This window comes from Medicago sativa, chromosome 3, assembly GCF_051527215.1.
Source record: "Medicago sativa cultivar Bolivia chromosome 3, Bolivia_mono, whole genome shotgun sequence".
Taxonomy (NCBI): Eukaryota; Viridiplantae; Streptophyta; class Magnoliopsida; order Fabales; family Fabaceae; genus Medicago; species Medicago sativa.
The window spans coordinates 63,517,569-63,538,729 of NC_140751.1; the positions used below are offsets into that span (position 1 = coordinate 63,517,569).

The following is a 21,161-nucleotide window of genomic DNA, read 5'->3' on the forward strand; positions in this document are numbered from 1 at the left end:
GATCACGAGAGAGAGATTGAGGAAGAGAAGAAGAGGATCGAAGAAACCAGCACGAAATCACATCGAAATCCGAAACCCTAGGGTTTCAAATCAAGGATCGAATTGAAGATCAACGGCGAAGGGAAGATTAGCATCAGAATGTAAATTCGAACAAATTCACGAAAGGTGCAAAGAAAAGGAAGAAGAAAGGATTCGTAAATCAAGAAGAAGGAGAAAGAAACTTCCAGTCCGAACAAGTAAGAGGTAACAACTCTTCTGTGCCGTTTAATCTTTCGTTCAATCGTTCAAAGTTCTTCACAGACTTGAAGTGTAGATCTAGAAAATTTCATTCGTTTTTTGAAAAAGATAAGCTCGGATTCGAACTCAGAAGCAAGAATAAGGTGTAAAGGTGTAAAAAAATTTCGAAAAAGAGGTGTTTGCATCTCCGACGCGGCGGCGCCGCCCTGTTGGGCCGGCAGCCACCACGTCGGCGTTCTTAAGGCTCATCGGAGAAGATGAGTGCTTATTGCAGACTCTCTCTCTCTTCTTTTCACTTTAGAGAGAGAAAATGGTGTTGGTTGTGTGTTTTCTTTCTGTTTTTTCGTTTATATAGTTGTTCCTGATCCCACGCGCGTGCACACACCGTTTATCATGCTCCTTCGTTCTTGAGGCCGTTGGATCTAGGTTTTGGAAGATCTGGATCAATCCAACGCCTCTGAGGCTCTTGGATGATCCAGATGTATCCATATGCGTGGGCTTGGGCCTATAATATGTGTATACTGTGTTTTTGTTGATTCTCTTTGCTATTTCTCACACTTTTTTTGCCAATTACGCCTCTGATAGGGTTTAAACCTTTTGAAAATTTCCTAAAAATTTTGCGAATACTTCTTAATGCATTTGTGATAATTTGATGGTGTTTTTACATAATAAAAATGGTTAAAAATGTAAGTAATGTTTCTTGTCAATATTTTCACTTGTTTTGTTAAGTTTTTTTTTGTGAAATTCTATCATGTGCTTGATATTAAGACTTGAATGCATGATGTTGAATCTTGATATATAGACTTTGTGATGTGTTTTCCTCTGATTTGTGTTTCTTTCTTACTATTTGTAAATAAAATTTGTTAGTTTCTTGTGTTACAAGTCATGTGAATTTTGTTTGTGGAAGTAAAGTGTAAAATATGTCTATGAATATGTCATAATTTTTTGGCTTGATATTTCTTTATGTCTCTCATGATATGGCTGAAATAAAATCTCTTGAAAATTGTCATGATATGAGAGTTATAGGTCATATGCTTGCTTTGAATATTATGATAGATTTTAGATATATTTGGTTACTTTCATGTTAGTAGTTTTGTTAACTTTTGTCAAGTTCTTTAACAATTCTTTTGCTTATAATTTCCATTCTATTATACCTTATGCTACTAACCACTTTATTTCATGTTTCATGCATCCCATAAGCGTCTCATCTCCCATCTCACATCCTTGGTTTTTTATCTTCTTACACTTTAAAATTCATGCAAAGCTTAGAATGTAAAAAAATTAGGAATTTTTGTAATATTTTTCTTATGCTTTTTTAATTTCTTGCAAGACCATAGAATGTATCTAGGCCAATGATGTAATAAGGACAATGGACTCTAATGATGTACACCGACACAAGCACCGACATATGCACACACATCACTTTAGGTATATAGCTAGAATATGCATGTTTAGATGTATGTTTAGGATTGCATGTTTAGATGTATGCTTAGGATTTACACTTAGAAAAATCAATTTTCCAAAAAAATATGAACAACATCACTCAAATCATTTTCTAAATAAACCTTGGGATCAAAATCCCATTGAATTTTCCTTTTCATTTTCTTAAACAAAAAATCTTAAAGAATTTTAATCATACTTAGACCTTTTTGCAATTGACTAATTCCACCTCACATCTTTCACAATCTTATGCCCTTGAGGCCTCTCTTCCTCATTCTTAAAAATCCCAATTTTCAAACTTAAAATCAACCAACAAAAACAAAAAACATTTTTGGAAGAGAACTACGGTGGATTTGATCCCTTAAACGGGTACGTAGGCAAGGAACAAAATTCCTTCAATTCAACTAAAATAAAAATTCAAACACATTCTTCTCCCTCCAATTCTTCACTTAGAAAACTCTTAGGCTTAATATCATCTTTCAAAATAGCATTTAAAAATAAAGCGCGCGCGTAGAAATTAAAGACGGTTCCTATAGGATACTATAGTCGTTATGGGTGCCTAACACCTTCCCGTAGCGAAAACAACTCCCGGACCTCGATTCTCAAGGGTTTTGCTTACTTTTTCCCTTCCCAAGAAAAAATAAGATATCACCGGTTAAAAAGGTTCAAACTTAATCAATGTTTGACACCCGAAAACCAAGATAAAACAAAGAGCTTGAAGTATTTGTTTGATCAGAAAGAATTGAATATGCGACAGAGGCGGTGGCTCGAATTGTTGAAGGATTATGACTTTAGTTTGAATTACCATCCGGGTAAAGCTAATGTTGTTGCGGATGCCTTAAGTAGGAAGAGTTTACATATGTCTGCCATGATGGTGAAGGAATTTGAATTGCTTGAACAGTTTAGAGATATGAGCTTAGTTTGTGAAATGTCGTCTCGGAGCGTTAAGTTAGGAATGCTGAGAATTGATAATGATTTCTTAAAAGATATTAGGGATGCGCAGAAAGCTGATGTTAAGTTTGTGGACTTGTTGGTTGCTAGTAATCAAACTGAAGATAGTGACTTTAAGGTCGATGATCAGGGTGTGTTGAGGTTTCGAGGTAGGATTTGTATTCCAGACAATGACGAGATAAAGAAGATGATTCTTGAAGAGAGTCATAGAAGTAGGTTAAGTATTCATCCCGGAGCTACAAAGATGTATCATGACTTAAAGAAGTTGTTTTGGTGGTCTGGATTGAAACGTGATGTAGCACAATTTGTGTACTCTTGTCAGATTTGTCAGAAGTCGAAGGTAGAGCATCAGAAACCTGCAGGATTGATGACACCGTTAGATGTACCAGAATGGAAATGGGATAGTATATCCATGGATTTTGTGACGAGTTTGCCGAATACTCCTAAGGGAAATGACGCTATTTGGGTGATTGTTGATAGATTGACGAAGTCGGCACATTTCCTTCCGATTAATATTAGTTTTCATGTGGCTCAGTTGGCAGATATTTATATTCGAGACATAGTGAAATTGTATGGTGTTCCTTCAAGCATCGTGTCAGATAGAGATCCAAGATTTACTTCTAGATTTTGGAAGAGTTTGCAAGAGGCTTTAGGCTCTAAGTTGAGATTGAGTTCGGCTTATCATCCTCAAACAGATGGTCAGTCGGAAAGAACAATTCAGTCACTCGAAGACTTGTTGAGAGTTTGTGTACTTGAGCAAGGTGGAACTTGGGATAGTCATCTTCCGTTGATAGAGTTCACTTATAATAACAGCTATCATTCAAGTATTGGGATGGCACCTTTCGAGGCTTTGTATGGTCGGAGGTGTAGGACTCCGTTGTGTTGGTTTGAGACCGGTGAAAGTGTGGTTCTAGGACCAGAAATTGTTCAACAGACTACTGAGAAGGTGAAAATGATTCAAGAGAAGATGAAAGCGTCGCAGAGTCGACAGAAGAGTTACCATGATAAGCGTAAGAAAGACCTTGAGTTTCAAGAGGGAGACCATGTGTTCTTGAGAGTTACCCCAACGACCGGTGTTGGTCGTGCATTGAAGTCAAAGAAGTTGACTCCAAAGTTTATTGGTCCTTATCAGATATCTGAGAGAATTGGCACGGTGGCTTATAGAGTTGGCTTACCACCGCATTTATCGAATTTGCACGATGTGTTTCATGTGTCGCAGCTGAGGAAGTATGTTCCAGACCCGTCCCATGTGATTCAGAGTGATGACGTGCAAGTTAGAGACAACCTTACGGTGGAGACTTTACCTTTGAGGGTTGATGATCGCAAAATGAAGACGTTGAGAGGCAAAGAAATACCTCTAGTGAGAGTTGTTTGGAGCGACACTACTGGTGAAAACTTGACGTGGGAGCTGGAGAGTAAGATGATGGAGTCTTACCCAGAGTTGTTTGCTTGAGGTAAATTTTCGAGGACGAAAATTCTATAAGTTGGGGAGAGTTGTAACGCCCGTCTTAATTATTTACTTAATTTAATGAGGATTTATATATTTATTTATATATATTTATATGATTTAAGAATTTAAATAGTTTGCATGATTTATAGATAAATTATGTGATTTTCTAGAATGACGTGAAGTATATTGATGTTGTGAAGTTGTTATGTTGGTGTGACTTATTTTATTATTAAATAAAATAAGATATGAGAAATAAAATAAAATATTAAAAATTGGGCTGTGTTGTGAGATGAGCAATTAGTAGTGAGAAGAGTAATTAGGAGAGAAAAATAGACAACAAAAGTTAGAAAACAGAATACGTACGTTTTTGGAGAAAAAGGGAGAAAAGTCAGAAAGAGAGAAGAACAAAAGGAGGCTATCGATTTCTGCTATAACTAGGTAAGGGTGAGACTAATTTTCAATATTATTAAGAGTATGATTCTATAGGATGAATTTAGCATGATTAGATTAAGTTTTGGTGAGAATTGGGAATTAGGTTTAAGACCGAATTTGATGATTGAATCATGAAAAGATGTTAGGTTGATGCTAAATTAGTGTACAGAACTTAGATATGCCATAAGATGATAATTAGATGTTGAATTGAGGTTAGAATTAGGAGATTAAGTGAAAAGTTGGAATTTTTAGGTTTCTGGCCGTACTGACATTCATCGCTCGCACCTGCGAGCAAGAACACTCGCAACTGCGAGCTCGCAACTGCGAGTAACATCGCTCGCAACTGCGAGCCAGACCTTTGAGCTCGCCACTGCGAGTAGAATCACTCGCCACTGCGAGTTAGGCTGTCAGTTGCCCAAAATTGTCCCGATGCGATCCTTTCGCACGTATGGTCTTGAGCTCACCTTAGAAGTAAGAATGAGGAAGGTTTAGGATGTTTCCAGATGTTGCAGAAGTCTGTTTATATGACTGAAATGATTAGTAATGTTGCATGAATGATGTTATGATGTTTTATGATATTTATGTTGATGTAATCCATTCCTTAAATGATGTTGAGATATTCCAACACTGTTATAAGTTGTAAATCTGTTGTTGTTCATTGCTGCTGACCTTTAAAGTCTTGAAATTGCATGAGTCGGTCTATGTTGCAAGAGTTTAAGAAGTTGTCCATGATTATGAGTCGTATGAGTTGTTTATGTTGTTGTCTAAGTTGTTGGAAGTTGATGTTCATTGCATGCTCATTAAAGTTGGGGGCTTTAGGCCCGGCAGCCTTTGTGCTCATTAAAGTTGGGGGCTTTAGGCCCGGCAGCCTTTGTGCTCACACGTTGAGGAGCCTATTATGCTCATTTTGTTATTGATTGGTATCACATGCATTTGCATATCAAGAAGTTTCATGATGTTTAAGTTGTCAAGTTGTTGTTGAGTTGATAGAGTTGCATGGTCTAAGATGAGTTGTGTTGTCAAGTTGTTGTTGAGTTGATAGAGTTGCATGGTCAAAGATGAGTTGTGTCGTCAAGTTGAGTGTTAAATTGATTATGATTTGTGATGAAAATTAGTAATGATATTTGATGATTGTATTGTTATGAAATGAAAAATATGCTAATTGTTAATTGTTGATATGTTATTAATGTTTAAGTTGTTAAATGCATTTTATTGGATTATGTGCTTAATGTATTGATTATGAAATCTCACCCATTCTGCGTATATGTTGCCTCGACCGTGGGTAATGTGCATGTAATAAAGATTAGAGGCGTTCATGAGTGGACTCTCAGTTGGTGTCTAGGTGCTCTGATACGTAACGGGATGGGGGCTTGCTTTTACTTCTATTCCTTACGTGTCTCTTTTATGAACTAATTTATGAGATTTTTCAATAAGGCCTGCGTGCCAAGACTTTTAAATGTTGAACTATTTTCCGCTGCAACAGTTTAAGATTTTTCATGATGTTGAATTTGAAGGATAATTATTATTATCTGTTTGAGATGTTAAAGTAGTGTGTGGCATTCCGTTATGAATTAAATACTCTGATTTTAAATGAAATTTTTATGTTGGGAAAACGGGGTGTTACAGTTAGGACTACATTTTATGACTTTTTTTTGGATATATTTGTAATATTTTCTCGACTTTTTGGTTTTTACATTTAGGTCTAGCAGCTGGTTGTATGATATTTACATTTGCGCGGTTGCGCCTCTTTATGACATTTGCGTTAATTATCGTTAAAATTGCATTTCTAAATTATTGTTGAATGAATGCATGTTTTCTAAATTAAGAGTTTTGGTTGAATAAATGAATACATGTACTGTAAACAGGGAATGAAGGAACAAAACAGTAGCTAGTGCCACTGCCATTGCTGTTCTGGTGCCACTGCCAGTCTGTTCTGCTGCGAGCAGCAGCAGCAGCGCAAGTTAAGTCACGCTAGTTTTAGTACTAGCGTGAGTTAAGTTGCGTGACTAGGCATGGGCTTGCGTCAGTTGAGTTGCATGATTTGCAGTACACCAGCAGCAGTGTGAGTTAAGTCACATAACATATCCAAGGCATGGGCTTGCTCTGAACCATATGATTGCACTAGCGTGACTAAAGTCACGTAGCGTAACTTAACTCACGTGAAACTTTGTACTAGCGTAACTTAAGTTACGTTCGTTTTGTACTTGCGCATGTTAAGATGCGTAGGGTCATATAGGTAATTTACTTTGGGACTGAGCAATACTGTTTGGGTAAAGAGCAGGATTCTTGTGAAACTTGAGGTCAAAGCTACATTTAAGTGTCATAACAACTATTCCTTTTAAACATTGGTAATTGCTCCTTTTTTTCTTTTTAGAACATGTTTTAAAAAAAAAAAATTCCTTTTTTTTTCTTTATGTAAAATGTTTTCCGAATATTGTTGGTTTAAATGCATTATTTACCCCCTATTCAATAAATAGATACAGTTTTGATCCTTCTATTTTTCGACAAAAATTAAACGAATTTAATCATTCAAATTGATAGAGTGCATCAAATGCAAACACGTCCATTAAAAAAAATGCAAGCACATATTCTACATTGCTAAAAATATAAAGGATGAATCCGTGACCAATCTTCAACGTCCAAGTTAACAACATACAATGACAAAATGCATATGAATAATATGATAAAATCAAAGTGACTGGGAATATCCATGTCTTTGGATCTACGACATTGACACCCAAATTTTTGATTGCATTTGTAATTGACTATCACCAATCATTCATTAAGAACCAAAGGAACAACACAACAAGAAAGGAAATGAAATAATATAGCACAAGACGACCAACAATCCAACGCCACACACACATATATGAAGAAATCACGAAAAAAAAATCTAGATCTATGTGAAAATAACATATTTGAAAAGAAGTGATTTCAAGTAATTTTTTTACCCAAAATCACCCCTTCAATGAAGAAAATGAAAGAGCAAACCTAGAAAGAGAAAACTAGGTGGCTTGTTGGAATGGGAGAGCCTCGAGAGAGGACCTTTTTTGCATTGATTTGGTCCTTCTATTTTAAAAACCATTTTTTGGGTCCTTCATTTATTTTATTTTCTTGCACATCATTAGCAACAACATTTTCTTCTTCTAGTTCTTCAGGCTGAATATCAATTCAGTCTTTTGGTCTCCTGAAAACACCACATAGCCTCTTGAGTTATGACAAAACAATCCACACCTGGCACATTGAGTGTCATTGCAAGTCTTCTTCGTGTTACTCCCACAAACAGGATCCTCATTTCCATCCTTTCTCCGTTCTTCTTGCAGCTCTTCTCACCTTTGGTGGCACAGGTTTGTCGTAAGGAGTTGGTTCCCAATATATTTGGGAATTGATTGGATGAATGAAGTAGTTGTAAGTTACCATATATGATCCAAGTATCAACCAAACATGACAATGTTCTTTTGGCTTTAAGTCTCTCATTGAAGTGTTGCACAAGCATGCATACATGATATTCCTGTTCATTCAAATAAGTGTACATGTAATGTAAAAACATGTTCAAAGTATATCTAAACCAACAAAATAAGTCTAAAAAAACCACATTTACTTGTTAACTTCCACAATGTGCAGGTGCAAGTATGCTTAAACATATCAACACCCACGTTGATTCTGCAGTTGTTTTCATAGTGATACCTATGCATTGGAGTATCACCACTCCATAGTGGTGTCCTATTGTGACTGACAATCTTTTCTTTCTCTAACCTGCTTTGTTGCAAAGGACACAATGGTCCAATTAACCCATCAAATTTCATCTTGTTATGACTCATTTTTCTCATAGCATAACATCTAACTCTTTAAACATTGTTATGTTTGGGGACAAAAAAATATACTTTTAAAATGGAGACCGAAACTTTTTTTTAATAGAAAGGACACCAAAACTTTTTTTTAATTGAAAAGACAAAAATGCATTTAATATTATTTTTTTCAAAATATTAAAATCTTTCTTTTCTTTTTAAACATTTGTTAACCATGCACATTGTCAAGGTGTCACTGTGTAAAGTATTATCCAGAAAATTTCATTATAAATATAAATCTACAGTGAAGTACTGAAGTAGCAGTATCTCATATATCACATAAAAATTAGAGATGGCTTCAGCAAATATTTTATACATTTGTTTCTTGTTTGCCATTTTGACGACTTGCTTTGCTCGTGATGGTCCCATTCCCATAGGTAACATATATACATCCTCTTATCACTATTATAAGCAAAACTTTGCATTTTAGATTCATTCAATTAATGATATATATATTCAATTAATGATATATATGGTCTTTATTATATACCACATACATAATTTAATGAATGTATTTAAATTGTTGATTTTTGCTTATAATAGTGACCAGAAAGTGTATTGTCTTGTTGACATTTTTATTATTCATTTTTGTCTCTAGATTTATATGAATATACTATTGACATTTTTATTTATAAACGAAAATCTAATATTTAATTCTCAGATGTAAAACCATCGTTGGTCTCTGAAGATCCACTCAATTATCCATTTCCTCCAAATCATGATGATATTTCTCAATCAATTTCCTACCCAGCAACAGGTATAATACTTTTATTACTCGGTCAATAATTTGTGATTGTGAATTCCTTTTATTAGTTTTGTAAACACGCCTATTTTTTTATATTTTTTTTTGTCAAGTAATTTATTGGGTAGATTTACATGTATTATGTGTGGAGAAGTGAAGAATTCGAGGTTTAAATCCCGATCCCTACACATAATATCACTGATAATTACCAATTAAGCTATACTTCTTCAGTCCTCGATTCCTCTTCTTATCAGCCCTCTTGAAAAAAAAATATACGTGCAATGCATGAAGGATTCGATTTAGGTGCTAATACAATGCTTTAATAAATATGTCAAAATGGGTTATCCGATCCATTTAGGTGTTACTACAATATTACATTCCCTTTTGTAGTTTAGTACAAATTATATTTGCGGTCTTGTAAGTTTAACATTTACAATATATTGATCATTTACGTTTTTTTTTTAATACCACGTTAATTATTTATGTCGTACAACATTTACAAGGTTATTATTTTCCGTCTAATTATGTTTATTTTAAGAAGATTTTTTGTCTAATTATGTTATTGAGTACTTACATAATCGTTTACCATTGATGTGGCAATTCTAAATCATAAAATTCTATTTTTAAATTAATTTTTATAAAAATCTTAATGTTCAACTTCATCCATCTTTCATCATCCTCATCTTCATCAAATTAAAAACTAAAATCATGAGGATGAAAGTAGGGGCGAAGAAATAATAATTGAGTTCTCTAAAAAAATTTGAGTTTTGTGTTTCTTCCTTTCTCTTATTTATGTAAAAACTGAATACAAAAAAATCAGCTTGAGTGAATTGTGTCAAATCTTTTTCTGGGTTTTGAAAGAAGTGATTTTGATGAGAATTTTTTTGTTCAAAAATTGAGAATTTTTCTTTCAATTTTTGACCATGATAACGATGGTTGGAATGAGGAAGTTAGATTTTTTTTTGTGGGTTTTAAAAGATAATGAATTTCTTCAACAATTTATTTAAATATTTTTTATAAAATTTAATTAAAAATAAAATAATAATTGTTGACATGGGTTGCACAACTTAGCAATCACCGGCCGCATCAACACTATTTAACAATGTTGGTTGAGAAAGGCCAAAGCTGCAAACATTAAACTTAAAAACGCCTGATATAATTTAGCCAAAAGTTAAACAAACACTTTAAAAGTTGTAACTTTTTCTAGAATGATAATTTCATCCTTTAATTTAGAATTCTCTCAAATATAAACCCCATCTAATTCATCTTCTAGTGTTTAGGTCTTTCTCAACCATAGATATTTCTCTACAAACTCATGCTTGGTGGAATCATGTCCCTAATCAAATTGGAGCAGATTTTGCATGTCCAATTATAGATTTTGTTAGTGTTTTGTATGTTTTGAGGGTTTTGGTTCTTGTCCCCCTTTACTTTTTGATTTAATATATTTCTATGGGGCTTGCTTTTCTAGCAAGTTTCTTTTTCTTACAAAAAAAAAAAAAAAATCCATCTTTTACACTTTACGATTGTTAGTTGATTATAAGAAAAACTTTAAACATGGTTTTGACATCTAATTAAAACAAAGTGTAAACTAAGCTAGGACCTATACACATATGTATTATACACATTAATAAATTTATTTTAAAAAAGACAAATTAATTCAATCCGATTTTAATTTTTAAAGAAAATGATTAAGCGTGATTTTTTTGGTGAGAATATATTTTTTTAGAAAGAAAAAAAATACAGAAGAAAAAAATAGGAATAATTTACCTTAAAAAAGTAGGAATAATTATCGAAAAACTGTGGCTTTGATTGATTTTTTAAAATTAATGGAATTAGAAAATATAATATTAAACTCTTTTAATTTTGTTATCGTGAGCTTAACTCAATTAGTAGAAGAAATGCATAATATATGCAAGGTCCGGGGTTTACACCCCGGCCAAAACAAAAAAAAAACTCTTTTAATTTTATTAATTGAAGAAAAACACATTTTCATGTAATTAATTTACTTGTCTTGCAGAGGCTTCAGACGGGATACTGGCGGAAATAGACTATAGAGACCCACATACTCACCCTAGTCCCCCACCCCATTGGAAGGTGTAACAACTCTAAGATATATTTATATTTTATATTATGAGCTACCAATCAATTAGTATTGATACTCCCTTAAAAAAATAATAGTATTGATACAATAAGGGGCTGTAATATTTGTAGGATGCCATAGAGTTTATGATGGAACTTAAATTGTTGAAATGCAATCCATTATCAAGTTGGAATGATAAAATATATCTGACTTTCAGGTGGATTAAATTTTTAAATCACAAGATATCATCGTTTATAGCAAATATTAGTACTAATTAATTGGTATGTTAGTTTTTTTCTTCTTGGTGTAGGTTTTAATTCAGGATCTCCAACTTCTTTTTTCTTATCTTAAACCAATTGAGTTATCAACAAAAATTAAAATATCATTTTTTATTTATTTTTTCGACAGCATTTGGCATGTGATTTGCGGTTGGTTAAGGATTTCTTCGAAATTTTATCGAAATTTAATTGAGCATCTAAATCAGTTTTGCGGCTTGGGAGGTTTCTCTAAAAACATGTGCTTAGTGTTCAAGATGTTATGGTTAGTAGTTATTTTCATTATTTGCATAGAGAGAAATAGGCGAATTTCCAACATAAGGAGGAGCATATTATTTCCATGGGCATGTTTAAATCGAAATTTGTTTTATTCAATTTTGACTACAATTTTTGAAGGCAAAATCCCATGTTTTGCCTCACTTATGTAACTTAGCTCCTTTTTACTCCTTGTTTTGTTTCTCTTTTTCGGGTTTGTAATTTAGATCTTTTAAGTCTTCCTTAGCACTCTTTATGCTGGATGATTTTTTGTGGTGATAATATTATATCATTTTAGCCTCTTAAAAAAAACTTATATCAATTAACTAAATAAATAAATAATTATCAAAATAGAAATTTCTCATAATTAATTGATAAGTATCTGATATAATAAAAATTTCCAAGATTTAAAACAATAATAATTCCTTCAAAAAAAACAATAATAATTATTCCTTTTAATCTCTAGAACGTGTTGTCCAAATATTCATTTTTTCTCTTTCTTTTTCTTTTTTCTTTTTAATAAGGTTTAAGCATAGAAAAACACCAAGGGGGCTGAATCCCATTACACATATTCCTCTTTTTTCACATATTCATTTCTAAATATTCAATTTTTTCCTTTCTAAACATTTTTTTTGACCAACCCTTTCTAAACATCTTTTGACCGATTTATATCTAAACATTTTTTAATCATTCACATTGTCAAGGTGTCATTTGTGTGAAATTTTATCCAGAAAATTTCATTATAAATACAAATGAAGTAATTGTATATATTATCACTTAAAAATTAGAGATGGCGTCAAGAACTTTTTTATATATTTGTTTCTTGTTTGCCTTTGCAACGACTTGTTTTGCTCGTGATGTTCCCATAGGTAAGATATATATGGTCCTATTGACATTTTATTTTTAATTTTTGTCTCTCTAGATTTTTAAGAATATACTATTGCCATTTTACCTATAAAACCAAGATAATGCTTGAACATTCATGAAAAATACTGATAAAATTGAGGAGAAAAGATGTTAACTCTTTTTAATTTGGATTATTTGGAAAGAGAAATATTTTTTCATGTAATTTTTACTTGTTTTGCAGTGAATTCAAACATGATGCTTGAAGAAATGGACTATAAAGAACCTCGTCCTAACCCAGTCCTCCCACCACCCAGATTTTTTATAGACTATGAAGACCCACATACTCACCCAAGTCCACCACCCAATTCGAAGGTGTAACAATTCTAGACATTTTCGTATAAGCCACCAAATAGATATTGATATGATATGGGGCTGTAATAAAGTTGTCTAAATGATCCATTATATAGTTGGAATGAAAATTTAAATTTGAGTTTATCGCATGCTGTAATAAATTTGTCATTTGATCCATGTAACCGACCCCACTTAGTGGGATAAGACTTGATTGTTTTTGTTGTTGTTGTTGTTGTTGAGTTTATTGCATGCATCTCAGACTATTCAAAATACCTCTAACGACAATTAACTAATGTTCATGGTAGAACAGTAGTTATAAACTATTTGTAGGAATGGTGGTTAGATATGAGTTACATTGAAAACACTATACATGAGTGCAGAAACTCAAACTCAGATAGATGTGTTAATTTTTAACACTACATATAGAAACAGTTTTCCATACAATAAAATTAACATTCATTAATATATTCATTCCAACATTCATTCATAAAATTAACATTCATTCATTCATAAAATTAGACCCAAAAAATCATTCATGCATACATACCATAAAATTAACATTTCAAATTGGTCAAATTTCTAAGTCAGTCATTCATTCAAAAGTGAAAAACAATTGTCTAGGTATTACAATACCAACATTCATCATTTACATGAAACAAAAAAATCGAAATGCAAAAATAATCATTTAAAAGTTCTGAAGTCGCAATACTTTAAAATTGATGATGTACCGGTATCCGATAGTATCATGCACTGATACGTCTCAATATGTATCAGGAGAGTATCCGATGATTAAATTTATTTTAAAAAAAATAAATGTCTGATACGTTTTAGATACTTCCGCGATACGCGAGGGATGCGGCAGTGGAAAATGATACACGCGAGATAGATAAATTTTCTGTTATTTTGTTTTTAGTTATTTCTTTTTTAAAAAAAGGAAACATGATTTTTCTAATTTTTTTCTTTAAAAAAATAAGAAAAATGAAAAATATTATAATATATACATTAGGTAATGGTTTTGTTTTTAGGATATAGTTTAACAATAATGATGTTCTCTTTTTGGGATATAATATGTAATTGACTAAGTAATAATGTTCTCTTTTTCAGATATAAGTAATTGATTAATTGTCACTTTCTTTATCATCAAAATTACTTATATTTATATATTGTGCATTTAGATATTTAATTTTTTTATTAAAGAATCTCGACCGTATCGTGTAACACCCTAAACCCTTAAGGCGATAAAACACGCAAATGATACAATCATATAAAGAATTTAGATGTTACTTCTTATATAAGTCCAAAACATGCATGATTAAATTTTCAAAAACATCGCAACGAAATAATATCATAACATCTCATCAACAGATAAATAAAATCTCCAAAGTAGCCATGTCATATATCTCATAATACATCACCAAAATAAATCTCCAATATCAACATACTGAGTGATAAAATATCATAAAGTCATAAACATAAACAACAGACATATATCATGATCAGAGCCCGACACTACGACTTTAAGGTAAAGAAACGAGGTAGCTCCAAAGCTAGCATCTGGCATACTCACAAGCAACATCAAAGCAACTAATCCTGCACGCCATCTACCTATCCGTCCGAATAAGGTAGGTGGTCAACCAAACGACCACTAGGGGTTAGATAACATTCAACAATTAAACCATAATCAAATGAAAGTAAAACGACATAATTAGTTTCAAATGATTAAATAACACATTATTAAATTGATCACAACAACCCAACATCATTATTAATCATCAAGCATACAACTATAATAATACAACAAGTACCCTTTCACATCTTCACATATTCACCGAATTTCACCAAGTATATAAATAACAAAGTTTCACCAATGCACATAATCACCGAACACACCTTTGGTGTCTTTGTGCCTCTAATCTTAACCCTGGCATAATTGCTGTTGATGACCAACAAATTTCAATTCAAGTTGTGTTAGATGATAAGTCTTTTGGTGTCTCTGGAGTGTATGATTCTACTTGTTACATTAGAAGAAGAACACTTTGGTCTGCTCTTTTTAATATCCAAAATCAATACAAACTACCCTGGAGTTGTGTGGGTGATTTCAATGCAATTTTGGGATCACATGAACATAAAGGTAACCATGAACCTGCTAGATTACCAATGTTAGAATTCCAACAGTGGAGTGACCTTAATAACCTTGTCCATCTTCCCACTAAAGGTGCCTCTTTTACTTGGACTAATGGTAGAAGAGGCAGAAACAATACACAAAAAAGATTAGATAGAGTCTTTGTTAATCATGATTGGGTAGATGCTTGTGAATCCATCAGTGTGTGTACCTTAACTAAACTCAGATCAGACCATTACCCTCTCCTTTTTGATTTTCAAACCCAATGTAACCAGTTCTCATCCTCTTTCAAATTCATGAAAATGTGGATTTCCCATCCAGACTGTATCAATATTGTCAAGCAATGCTGGAATTCTCAAATTATAGGATGTCCATTGTATGTGCTATCTCAGAAGTTGAAGGCTTTGAAAGATGCCCTGAAACTGTGGAACAAAAATACATTTGGCAATGTGCATTCTCAAATGGCACTGCTTATAAATATCTAGATGATATTCAATTGAAGATAGATACTATTGGTAGCACTGATTTACTTCTGGACTAAGAAAAGAATGCTCAACTGAAGTTGGAAAATGCTTTAGATCTGGAAGAACAATTTTGGCATGAAAAATCAAAAGTAAAGTGGCATTGTGAAGGTGACAGAAATACAACCTATTTCCATAGAGTCTCCAAAATCAGAAATGTCTCTAGCCTTATTACAACTATGAGAAATGGTGACATCACTCTTAATGAACCAGATCTAGTTGCAGCACATGTTGTTAACCATTTCACTAATATTTTTACCAATAATACAGATACTGTACAAAGCAATTTGATAGAAGAAGTTGTGCCTGAGTTGATCACATATAGAGTTAACAAATGCAATTTTTGATTTAAATAAAAACAGTGCTCCAGGGCTTGATGGTTTTAGAGCAATCTTTTTTCAAACTTACTGGGAAATAATCAAACATGATGTGTTTAGAGCTGTTTTGCAGTTCTTTACTTCTGGTTGGTTATTACCTAATTTCAATGCTAATATTATTGCTCTTATTCCTAAAACTAACAATGCAGATTCAGTGGAGCAGTTTAGACCAATTGCAATTGCTAATTTCAAATTTAAAGTGATTTCCAAGATTTTGGCAGATAGGCTCTCATCAATCATGCCAGCAATCACATCAGTCCAACAAAGAGGTTTCATTAAATGAAGGAGCATTAAAGACTGCATCTGTCTTACTTCTGAAATTGTTAATGTTCTTCACAAGAGATCCTTTGGAGGTAATCTTGCAATGAAAGTAGACACGGCCAAAGCATTTGACACTCTCAACTGGAATTTTTTGTTAAAGGTTTTAAAGGCTTTTGGTTTTAGTGAAGTATTTTGCAATTGGATCAAATCAATTTTAGAATCAGCTAGAATGTCAATAGCAATCAATGGAAAGCTTCATGGTTATTTTTCATGCTCAAGGGGGGGTCAGGCAAGGGGATCCTCTATCCCCACTGCTATTTTGCATTGCAGAAGAAGTTTTAAGCAGAAGTTTAACAAAGCTTGTCAGAGATGGAAAACTAAAGCTCATTCATGGCTCAAGAAGTAATTCAACACCCTCCCACATCTTATATGCTGATGATATAATGTTATTCTGTAAAGGTACCTCATCCAACATTCAAAACCTGACTGATTTATTTACTAAATATGCTCAGATTTCAGGCCAGTTTGTAAATCCTCAAAAGTCTTCAATTTATTCTGGTTCCAGATCACCTCAAAGACTTTCTCAAATCTCCCTTTTGACTGGTTTTAGTATTGGAACCTTACCATTTACATATCTTGGAGTTCCAATTTTTAAAGGCAAAGCTAAAACTGCTTATTTTCAACCAATTGCTGATAAAGTCAAGCTCAAGCTTTCAGCATGGAAAGCATCTTTATTATCTCTTGCTGGTAGAGTGCAACTAGTGAAAAGTGTCATTCATAGCATGCTTATTCATTGCATTACAATCTATTCTTGGCCTGTTCAGTTAATTAAAGATTTGGAAAGATGGATGAGAAATTTTATTTGGAGTGGAGATGTAAACAAAAGGAAGCTAGTCACAGTAGCTTGGCATAAGGTTTGTTTCCCCATCAATGAAGGTGGCCATGGCATTAGATCTCTATCAAAAATCAATGACGGTGCCAATCTTAAACTCTGTTGGGAAATGATGCAATCTAATCTGCACTGGGCTCAATTTCTAAGAAATAGAGTTCTGTAGAATAGAATAGTGTTCCTATTGCTTATCATATCTCATCTTCAATTTGGACTAGTATTAAGCACAAGTACCGGGAAGTTATTTTTAACTCATCTTGGTTACTGGGCAATGGTCAAGATATTAATTTTTGGAAGGATCTCTGGTGTGGTAACTCAATTGTTTCATCTCTTGACATTCCAATTGCCTATCATCCTTTCTTAAAAGCCACTGTCAGTCAATTCATCATTAACCATTCCTGGAGCATACCTCAAAACCTTTTACAAATGTTTCCAAATCTTCATGGCTTGATTAAGGATGTTTCTATTCCTGTAATTGAGAAAGAAGATAAAATCATCTGGAAACACTCTCATGATGGGGAGCTTACTTTCAAAGAGGCTTATCAGTTTCACTGCAATGGTGGAAAAAATTTATCTTGGGCCAAGAATATTTTGAACAATGCAATCCCTCCCTCTAAGTCCACTATGATATGGAGAACCTTGCATAACAAGTTACCAACTGATGACAATCTTTCTTTAAGAGGCTGCAATATTCCATCAAAGTGTAGTTTATGTGACAAAGCACAAGAAACCACTACTCACTTATTTTTAGAATGCTCCTTTGCTACATCCATTTGGCAGTGGCTCAGTTCCATCATCAATTTACAGTGCACTTTTACTTCAATTCAGGAAGCTATTCAACTTAGTCAAAGAAATTGGTCCCCTCTCTGCAAAATTGTGATTTTAGCAGCAGTTACAAACATCATCAACATTATTTGGTTCTGCAGGAATCAATTGAGGTTCAATAACAAGAAAATCAATTTCAGATCAGCTATCAACCTCATCATAGTAGGCACAACAATGTCAGATAACAGCTCAAAATGTGTTGCAAACACTTCCATTTCTGACTTTGTTCTTCTCAGAGCCTTCTCAGTCAAATTGAACTATGGTAGGGCCCCTAGTGATAGATATTTTAGCAAGTGTACTAAAAATATATCGAAGTAATAAAATTTATAAGTTCGTATCCACAGGGACTGTTTCAATTTCTACTCGGCAAAAGCGTTAAAATAAAGGATGTATTAAATTCAATGGTGCCTTAGGCAGTTGATTTGATTGCAATAAAAGTAAATAACAGAAAATAAAGATAGTTTTGGAAAAGACAAAGAGAAATGAGATCAAGTCTTTCGAATCCTCTGAGTTCCCCTAATTGGTTTACAACACCTATTTCTTACGAATGATTCTCTAGTTTCACGATGGTTAACAAAATAGTCCTAATCAATCCTTGAGTTAGGACCCTCTTCTCAAACTACAGACCCTAATTCCTTAGGTGGTCTAATAATCTTTGAAGGTTTTAAATACTTTAACCTATTATCAATAAACGATTATCCATTCCTAGACTAACCCTGTTTATTAGAACAATTCAATTAGGTCTAAGTAGAAAGCTAGGGTCAGTGGTCATTCATTCTCACTAAATCATATTTATATTTGATCAGGATATAAAAAGCATTAAGAACAATTGAATTGAATAAAAACTAGATTGTCATTCATAATAGATAGAGTTTGACAACAACATGGTTCAATTAGGGTTACATCAAAGTCATCTCAGACCTAATCTCTGGAAATTAGCTAGACATGATAATAGAAATAAACAACATAGTAAAGAAAATAAACCGATAGAGTTCCGTCGTTGCCGGCTTGCTCTCAATTACTTCTCAATCACTATTGTTGATGTTCTTTTCCCATATCCACGTGCTTCCTTCCTCTCTCGTACGTGAATGGGCGGCTGCTTTCTTTTCCAAATCGTGAATTGTTTTCTGCCAAAACGTTATATCTTTTTATATGCTGTACAGCTAGCTTTTTATATCTCCATAATGAGAAACCTAAGTCTCATATGTCATGGGTCTCGGTTATAGCCCATCGATCCATTCTTTTTTTATTTGCCCATTCAAGTCAATTCATTCTTCTCCAATTCTTACTCACGTGGCTTGATGATCATTCTTTTTATCTGCTAGCATGTCATATGTTCCTTTGGCCCACTTCATTTTCCCTCTTTAAAATTCATACACTAATTGACCAATAAAAGTCTGATAATAATATAACAATATAGCACTTGACTCAATAAATAAAAAACGACAATTTATTTAAAATGACTCTAAATTAAGTACTAAACTAATAAGAATAGAATAAAAACTTAACTAAAAAGACTCTAAAAATAGTGAATGACTGACTGTCATCACCTAGAATTAAAGAGATTTTGTGGCAGCCACCAATGTTTGATTGGATAAAGTGCAACATAGATGGTGCTTCTGTGGGAAATCCTGGCCCTTCTTCTTGTGGAGGTATCTATAGAAATAGCAATGCTGAATTTATGGGTGCTTTTGCTTACAATTTGGGTAATGCAAACTCTTTAATAGCAGAACTAAATGGAGCAATGTTTGCGATAGAATTAGCTCACCAAAAGGGTTGGAGACAGGTTTGGCTTGAAACTGATTCCATGTTGGTTACATTGGCTTTTAAATCAAAATCAATTCTTCCGTGGCATTTAAGAAACAGATGGGAGAACTGTATTCACTTAACTTCTTCTATGTCTTTTTTTTGTAACTCATATGTATAGGGAGGGCAATCATTGTGCAGATCAACTGGCTAATATAGGTCTTAGTTTGAACACTTCTTTTTGGTGGGATCATTTGCCTCAACAGATTAGTGAAGTCTTCACTAGAAATAGATTAGGCTTGCCTTACTTTAGGTTTTGTTTATTTGTGGAGGGTTTTTGGTTATATGTCCCCCCTCTTTCTTGTATCTTTTTGATTATCTATAATATTTCTAGGGGCTTGCTTCTTTGGCAAGTCTCCTTTATTTAAAAAAAAAAGAACACATAAGCAAGTATACCACTTATCAAATGTATGCAGTGCGTTCTAGATGATAGAATTTTAGCAAGTGTACTAAAAACTATTGAAGTAATATAATAAAGTTTGTTTCCATTAGGACCGTGTTAATCTCAAGTAAACAACAGCGTTATGAAATAGGATGTGTAAAGTTTATTTTAGTTTGCCCTAGGCAGTAGATTTCATTTGATTGCATAAAATCTAATGACAGAAAATAAAGATTTGCTTAGAAAATATAGAGAGATATGAGACTTGGTTTTTCGAATCCTCTGAGTTGCCCTAATTGGTACACTGCACCCATTTCTTATGAATATTTCTCTAGTTTCACGATGGTTAACCAAAATAGCCCTAATCAATCCCTTGACTTAGGACCCTCTTCTTAGATTACAGTCTCTAATTCCTTAGGTGATCTAATATTCTTTTAAGGTTTTAAGAACGTTAACTTAATATCTCAAACAAACGATTATCTATTCCTAGACTAACCCTGTTTATTTGAACAATTCAATTAGGTCTAAGTTGAAAGCTATGGTCAGTAGTCATTCATTCTCACGAATTCATGTTTATATTTGACCAGGATATAAAAAGCATTAGGAACTATTGAATTGAATAAAACTACAGTGATATCCACAATAAATAGAGTTTCACAACAACATGTTTAAATTAGGGTTACATCATAATCATCTCAGACCTAATCTCTAAGAGATTTAGCTACTCATAATCGAATTTACAAATAGCATAATCCATGAAAGAATTAAAACATACATGAGCTGATTAAAGGATGATGAAATCGCCCTCCTAGCAGTCTTCAGGTCTCAAAATCGCACTTTTTTCTCTCCAAATCGTAATCCCTGTTTTCAGAACAAGCTTCAGCTTAAATAGGCACAAAATTCGCCTAATCGTGTCACGATTTAAGCAAATCGTGTGCCGATTTTCTCTTATAAAGCCCATGGATCACAAATGTATGGCCCAAATCGTGACACAAAATTGCTATCGTGTCCCGATTTGGCAATGTCGAATGTAGGTTTTTCTGAGCTCCAAATCGTGACACATTTTTCAACAAC

At 33.3% G+C, this 21,161-nt stretch overlaps 3 long non-coding RNA genes across 3 annotated transcripts; 2 read left to right on the forward strand and 1 right to left on the reverse strand.

Annotated features, from left to right (window-relative positions):
- Nucleotides 1-7,076: 7,076 nt before the first annotated feature.
- Nucleotides 7,077-8,345, reverse strand: LOC146939063 (uncharacterized). Its single transcript, XR_015033427.1, has 2 exons — nucleotides 8,112-8,345; nucleotides 7,077-8,021 (listed from the first exon to the last, which is right to left on the reverse strand). It is a non-coding gene; the product is annotated as an uncharacterized LOC146939063 (long non-coding RNA).
- Nucleotides 8,346-8,565: 220 nt separating this feature from the next.
- On the forward strand, nucleotides 8,566-11,383 carry LOC146939064 (uncharacterized). The gene is made up of 3 exons (XR_015033428.1): nucleotides 8,566-8,735; nucleotides 9,020-9,115; nucleotides 11,118-11,383. It is a non-coding gene; the product is annotated as an uncharacterized LOC146939064 (long non-coding RNA).
- A 1,086-nt stretch (nucleotides 11,384-12,469) lies between these two features.
- Nucleotides 12,470-13,137, forward strand: LOC146939065 (uncharacterized). Its single transcript, XR_015033429.1, has 2 exons — nucleotides 12,470-12,579; nucleotides 12,798-13,137. It is a non-coding gene; the product is annotated as an uncharacterized LOC146939065 (long non-coding RNA).
- The last annotated feature ends 8,024 nt before the right edge of the window (nucleotides 13,138-21,161 follow it).